Below are 7,037 nucleotides of genomic sequence, written 5' to 3' on the forward strand. Positions count from 1 at the left end.
ACTACCCCAAAGGCAGCACCCTGATCTGATCAATGGTCCTAATGATGGATGCCTTGAATAGCAGTTAAGCACCTCCTTTAGGAGATGGAATATGATGGACATTTGTTTACAGTAGGTCAGGAAATGTGACTTTCCTTCCCTCTGGCTCACCTGTCCCAAGGCTTCTGCCTGAGCCCACTCACCATTTCAGGGGTCAGCCCACTTATGGGGCCCTACTCCCAGGATTCTTGGCACAAAGGGTGGGATTTCATCTCCTTTGTCATCTTCATCACCCAGAGGGGTGTTGAGTGAGGGGTGTTGAGTGACGCCCCGTGGGGCCACAATAGCAGGGGAGTGTAATCTGAACATTTCTCCAGCCCTGGAAGTCTGTCTTCTAAAGGGGAGGCTGCTCAGCACCCTCTAGGGAGGGCGAGGGGTGGAACCTCATTCCAATCCTGCCACTTATCTGGGGAGGTGACTTAGGCTCTGTGAGCCTGAGCTTGGTCATCTGTGAAATGGGACTGACCACACCATCCTTCCAGAGCTGCCCCGAGGGTAAATGAGAAAACCTGTCCAGACTATATGGTGTGGAGTGAGACTTCAATGGCCCTTAAAATATTGGGACACAGCAGTAGGGGCTGGCTGAGCCTCAGAGCTAAGGAGGCATTGTGAAAAGTCATTTCTCATTGTTTCTCCTAATGAGAACACAGACATTTAGAGGTAGGAAGCAAATATCTCTGATATGCATTGAATTCAAAGTTTTATAGCCAGTAGGTTCTTAACATTCTTTGGTGTTTCATAATCCCATAAAAGCAGTTTCACATCATGCCTCTGAGCAACCCCAATCCATTTCTCAATGCTAGGAAAACTTGCATGTCTGTGAATTCACCTGTTGAGTTTAGATATAGATCACACCATGGAAGCGCAGTGTGGTATTTACCTAAGGACTCCTCCTCACTGCTCTGTGTGTTAATATATTTACAGGAAAATTCTGGACCCATCCAGTCACCAGTGCAGGGGTCCTCAGATTTTATCCAGCCACATCATACCAGGATTTCGGCAATTTGCTGCCTCCCTGAGAGACAAAAATCTAACAGTTACTAGTATTTCTTTTACACATTTTTCCAGCTTTTATTCACTAATAACTAAATATATATTGAGCCCCAAACCCCTACTATTCCATTGGATATGTCTCATTAACTCCATAGTAGAACGGAAATGAATATATGGGCAATTGCAAGGTTAAATCTGAGATGAGATGGCTCCTTTATATTAACTTTCAAACATGTTCAAGTTTCAGGGAATTGAAGATTTTAAAAAATCCCTCTTACACTCCTTATTACCCACTCAGTGACAGTATCTCTGATTCTTTCTTTCTCGCTCCTTCTCCCCTTCAAAGTACCAAAAAGAAGACCAGGCGTGGTGGCTCACGTCTGTAATTCTAGCACTCTGGGAGGCCGAGGCGGAAGGATCGCTTGAGGTCAGGAGTTCGAGAACAGCCTGAGCAAGACCGAGACCCTGTCTCCACTAAAAATAGAAAGAAATTATATGGACAGCTAAAATATATATACATAGAAAAATTAGCCGGGCATGGTGGCGCATACCTGTAGTCCCAGCTACTCGGGAGGCTGAGGCAGGAGGATCGCTTGAGCCCAGGAGTTTGAGGTTGCTGTGAGCTAGGCTGACACCACGGCACTCTAGCCCAGGCAACAGAGCGAGACTCTGTCTCAAAAAAAAAAAAAATTAAAATTAAAAAGTACCAAAAAGAGTTTCCTACATTCCCTATTAACATTCTTCACTTCCTTGACTCCTTATCCTGCTACCATGGATTTGGTCCCATGAGCACAATGAATGTGCTCTCCAAGGTTACAAACCACCTTTTCGCCACTAGGTCCAGTGTTTGTATAAATATATTAAAATACTGAGGATTACCTTTAATTGCCTCCTAAAATAGGCATGCCTGTGCAGACTGCTTCTTGCATTAACAGCAAACCTTTGACAGTTTCCCAGGCTCTGGAGCTTGGCATACTGGGTAAATCCAAGCTGTCCCACTCCCTAACTGTGCAGTCTTAGGCAAAGTCCTTATTCTCTCTGTCCCTCAGTTTTTTCATCTATAAAATATGGGTTAGCTGCAGTACCTACCTTGTAAGGGGGCTGTGAGCATAAATGGCTTAATAAATAAAAAAAGTATTTGATGGCCGGGCGCGGTGGCTCACGCCTGTAATCCTAGCACTGTGGGAGGCCGAGGTGGGAGGATCGCTTGAGGTCAGGAGTTCGAGACCAGCCTGAGCAAGAGCGAGACCCCGTCTCTACTAAAAATAGAAAGAAATGATTTGGACAGCTAAAAATCTATATAGAAAAAATTAGCCAGGCATGGTGGTGCATGCCTATAGTCCCAGCTACTTGGGAGGCTGAGGCAGAAGGATTGCTTGAGCCCAGGAGTTTGAGGTTGCTGTGAGTGAAGCTGATGCCACGGCACTCTAGCCCGGGCAATAGAGCGAGACTCTGTCTCAAAAAAAAAAAAAAAAAAGTATTTGATACATAAGGAAAAATATAGCGAATTTTTAAATTTCTTTTTATGTGTTATCATTGTTATTACTATGCTTACAGCCATAATAATATAAGATATAGACTGATGTTTATTTACAATCAGTGACTCATTAGATATGTTGTTAGTGAGTATCTTAGTTTCCTAGATTACCACAAACCTTGTGGCTTAAAACAATAGAAATTTATTCTCTTACAGTTCTGGAAACCGGAAGTCTGATAATGAAGGTGTTGACAGGGTCACACTCCCTCTGAAAGTTTAAGAAGGGAATCCTTCCTTGCCTCTTCTATCTTCTAGTGGCTCATAGCTTTTCTTGGTTTGTGGAAGCATAACTCCAACCTCTGCCTCCTTCTTCACATGACCATCTTCCCTGTGCAAGTCAAATTTCCCTGTCCTTTCTGCTATAAGGATACCAAGTCATTGGATTAAGGACCCACACTAAATCCAGAATAATCTCATCTTGAGATCCTAAATTACATGTGCGCTGACCCTATTTCTAAATAATGTCATATTCACAGGTACTATATAAGCTAAGGCTTAGACATATCTTGTTGGGGGATATGATTCAACCCACTATACTGATACAAGCAGGTAAAAAAACTGAAATGTGATCTTTTGTATATAAATATATAAATACATCTATACATGCATAAGTATATAAATTCCTGCATAAGAAAACTTCCAGAATATACTGCAGATGAAAACATTAGCAGGTCTTATCTTCGGGAGTTATCTGTGGGGAATTGTTATCTTATTTCATGTCTTATATTTTCTCTTTTTACCTGTAATAACTACCTATTGCTCTTATAAACATACAAAATAAAATCACTGGAAAACATAACCATTTTCTGTCTCATCTCCAGGAAAGCCACTCACTTCATAATGGGAACATCCCTGAGGCACAGGAAAGGAGACCGAACCCTGGCATCCCCCTTTCACAGTACTCCAGGACACATTTCCCCAAATTTCAAACAACATTCATTGTTTTCAATATTTTAAATCTCTGCCTAGTCAACTGGAAAAAAACATAGTATCTCAGTTTCATTTATTTTGCTTTGCCCTGATACACAGTAAGGTTGGTCTTCTCATGAGAGGCAGTGGCATATACTGGTTAGATGTAGGGGCTCTGGAGCCACACAGCCTGTGTTCAAATGTAAGCCTCACCACTTGCTAGCCCTGTCCTCGCTGTGCTTCAGTTCCCTTATGTTTAAAGTTGAGCAACAGTAGCTCCTTCTCATAGAACGTGGTGAGGATTTAATGATTAAGTGTATGTTTAGCACTTACACTGGTATCAGGCACTGAGGAAGTCACAATAAACATTAGCCTTTTTTTTTTTTCTTTTTTTTTTTTTTTGAGGCAGAGTCCCGCTCTGTCACCCTGGCTAGAGTGCCTTGGCGTCAGCCTAGCTCACAGCAACCTCAAACTCCTGGGCTCAAGCGATCCTCCTGCCTCAGCCTCTCAAGTAGCTGGGACTGCAGGCATGCGCCACCATGCCCGGCTAATTTTTTCTATATATTTTTAGTTGTCCAGCTAATTTCTTTCTATCTTTTAGTAGAGACGGCGATCTCGCTCTTGCTCAGGCTGGTCTCGAACTCCTGAGCTCAAGCGATCCTCCCACCTCGGCCTCCCAGAGTGGTAGGATTACAGCCGTAGGCCACCGCACCTGGCCCATTTGTTAGTTCTAATTGCCACATGTGGTAGGTTATTATTTTCAGACTTTTACTCTTCAAATCCTCAAAGTGATGCTCTGTGGTCAGCATCATTACTTCCTTTCTACAGATGGGGAGACAGGCTCAGAGACCAAAAGACATACTTAAGCAATTCTAGGTAGGCAACAAATGGACACTGAGGTCAACTTGAGGGGCTTCCACTGGCCATTTCTGGGAAAATTTGAGCATCAAAATAAATTATAATAACAAATGGTAACTCTTTGAGCAAAATAGGAATTTATAGATCATGCTAATATAAATAAATATAGCTCTAACAGTCAAATGTCAATTAATAAATCTAGAAGGAATGACAGAATTATAAAAGCAACCCTTGACAACTACCATAGTAATAAATGATTCAAACAAGAATCACAAATGGATTTTTAGTCTGCACCAAATCCCACAGCTCTCACTGTGTCACCATGGTAACCATTCTGGTCAAGGAAAGCTGAGAAAAACACACACACACACACACACACACACACACACACACACACACACGCACGCGCGCGGCCTCCTCCCCAATCTTGTTCCTAATAGGTGCAATTCCTATTCAGTCAATAGGACTGACATGATGCACAGTAATTAATCTCAAGTTTTCCCCCACAATTAACATTCCTAGCAGCTTCAGCAATATAAACCTTCCTACATAACTACATATCCATGCACATACATGCTTCTCCCTCTTTTTCTCACCGAAGAATCCAGGAATTCATCAAGGTAGATTAGTTTGGGGATAAAAAAGGAAAACTCCATAATTCAAATCTAACCAAACACATAAAGCCAAGAGCTACTAAACTATTTTACTTTAATAATTAATTTTTCCAGAGCTGACCTGTAGAATTATCTTGGAGACATTTTTCTCCCTAGTTTCATTATACTGCCAACGACTTCTAAAAGCTAATAATATAAATATAGGCAAATGGATACTGTGATGGTTAATTTTATGTGTCAACTTGACTGGGCCACAGTACCCAGATACTTGGTCAAAGATAATCCTGGATGTTTCTGTAAGGGTATTTTTAGATGAGATTTACATTTAAATTAGCAGACTAAGTAAAGCAGATTGCCCTCCCCAATGTTGGGTGGGCCTCATCTAATCAGTTGGAGGTCTGAAGAGAATAAAAAGCTGATGCCCCCCAGTGAAGAAGAAATTCTGCCAGCTCACTCTTCAGGTTTCATTTGCAATATTGGCTCTTCCTAGTTCACCAGTAGACTGCCTTTGGACTTGAACTTGAACTCTTTACTGAGGCTTTATAGCCTGCTGGCCGCCCCCATCAAAGTCATCACAATCACATGCGCCAATGCCTTAAAATAAACATTATATATGTATATATATATATAAAATGTATGTATGTGTGTATATATATGCGTGTGTATGTGTATGTATGTGTGTGTATATATATCTCTCTCTATCCTATTGATTCTGTTTCTCGGGAGAATCTTGACTAATATAGGTGTTAAGTATTAAATATCTTTTCTATCCTAGAGTAGCTGTGCTTTTCAACCAAAAAGATTCCCTAGTAGCTATTGTTAAGCATTCAGCTTCTGACAGTTCAGTGAAAATATAATACATGGAAATTGCAATTAAAAATACTGTCATTTATAATAGCATCAAAAAGCATGAAATACATGGGGATAATCTGTCCACATATGTACAAGTTCTGTATATTGAACACTACAAAACATCGCAGAGAGAAGTTAAAGAAGACCTAAATAAATGGAGAGAAATACCACCATCATGAGTCAGAACACTTAGTATTGTTGTCTATTCTCCTCAAGCTGATCTATAGATTCAATGTAACCCCAATAAAAATCCAGAATATATTTTTAAGATGAAATCAACAGACTTATTCTAAAAATTATGTGAAACTGCAAAGGACCTAAACTATGAAAAACAACTTTGAAAAAGAACAAAGTTGGAGGACAAACACTACCTGATTTTAAGATTCATTATAAACCTATAGTAACCAAGACAGTGTGGCATTGGCATCAAAGGAACAAAGTAAAGAGTTCAGAAACAGACCCACACATATATGGGCAACTGATTTTTGACAAAGGTACAAAGGCAATTCAGTGGAGAAAGATCATCTTTTCAACAAATTGTGCTGGACAAGTGGATATTCATATGCACAAAACAAACTGTTACCTATATATCACACCATATATAAAAATAAACTCAGATCATAGACTTAAATATAAAAGCTAGAACTATAAAATTTTTAGAAGAAAACACAGGAAAAAAATTCTTGCAGTTTTGGGTTAAGTAAAGATTTCTTAAATACGACACCAGTAGCAATACCAAAGCATAAATGAACAAATTGATAAATTGGACTTCCTCAAAATTAAAAACTGCTACTCTTTCAACGATACTGTTAAGAGAATGCTATGGTTTGGATATGATTTGTTTGTTCCCACCAAAACTCATGTTGAAATTTGATCCCCAATGTGGCAGTGTTGGGAGCTAGAGTCTAGTGGGAGGTATTTGGGACATAGGGGCTGATCCACCATGAATGGCTTGATACCACTCTTTCAGTTAGTCAGTTCTTGCTCTGATGGTCAGACTAGATTAGTTCTCGTGGGAATGGATTAGTTCCCTGGAGAGTGGGTTGTTATAAAGCCAGGACGCCCCTGGAGTTTTGTCTCTTCACACTTGTTCACCTCCCCTTTGACTTCAGGCTTTGACCTAGCATGTGGCCCCAACCAGAAGTCAAGCAGATGCAGGTGCCATGCTTCTCGTATGTCCCAGCTAAATAAACCACTTTTCTTTACAAATTATCCAGCCTCAGGTATTCTGTTAT

The sequence above is a fragment of the Lemur catta genome, chromosome X (genome assembly GCF_020740605.2).
Source record: "Lemur catta isolate mLemCat1 chromosome X, mLemCat1.pri, whole genome shotgun sequence".
Classification (NCBI taxonomy): Eukaryota; Metazoa; Chordata; class Mammalia; order Primates; family Lemuridae; genus Lemur; species Lemur catta.